The sequence below is a fragment of the Eurypyga helias genome, unplaced genomic scaffold (assembly GCF_000690775.1).
Source record: "Eurypyga helias isolate BGI_N326 unplaced genomic scaffold, ASM69077v1 scaffold32735, whole genome shotgun sequence".
Lineage (NCBI taxonomy): Eukaryota > Metazoa > Chordata > Aves > Eurypygiformes > Eurypygidae > Eurypyga > Eurypyga helias.
In genome coordinates this window covers 3,024-3,366 of record NW_010251317.1, presented here as the reverse complement: position 1 = coordinate 3,366, position 343 = coordinate 3,024, and positions in this window count along the sequence as shown.

The window sequence follows — 343 nt, the reverse complement described above, 5'->3', positions numbered from 1 at the left end:
AGCGGCGTTGGGAGCAGGAAAAACCACACTCGGCTCTGCGCTGACCGTTCCCTTCCCGGCGCGGGATGCTGGCTCAGAGACATCAGCTGCGGCCCACGGTCCATCCCAGCCGGCGGGAAGAGGCAGGCGGGTTTGTGCACCCTGGAATCCACACGCACAAGCACACGCAGCCGACGCCTTGGCCGTAAGCGACGCTGGGATTTCGGGAGGATTTTGCCCAGTGATGGGTCCTGGCAATGGGAGGTGAATGGGAACTGGCACGGCGGAAACGCTCCTGCTTCCCAGGGCTGGCGGAAAGAGCTGGAGCCTCGGGTGAGGGCAGGAGCAGGGGGACACGGAGCCG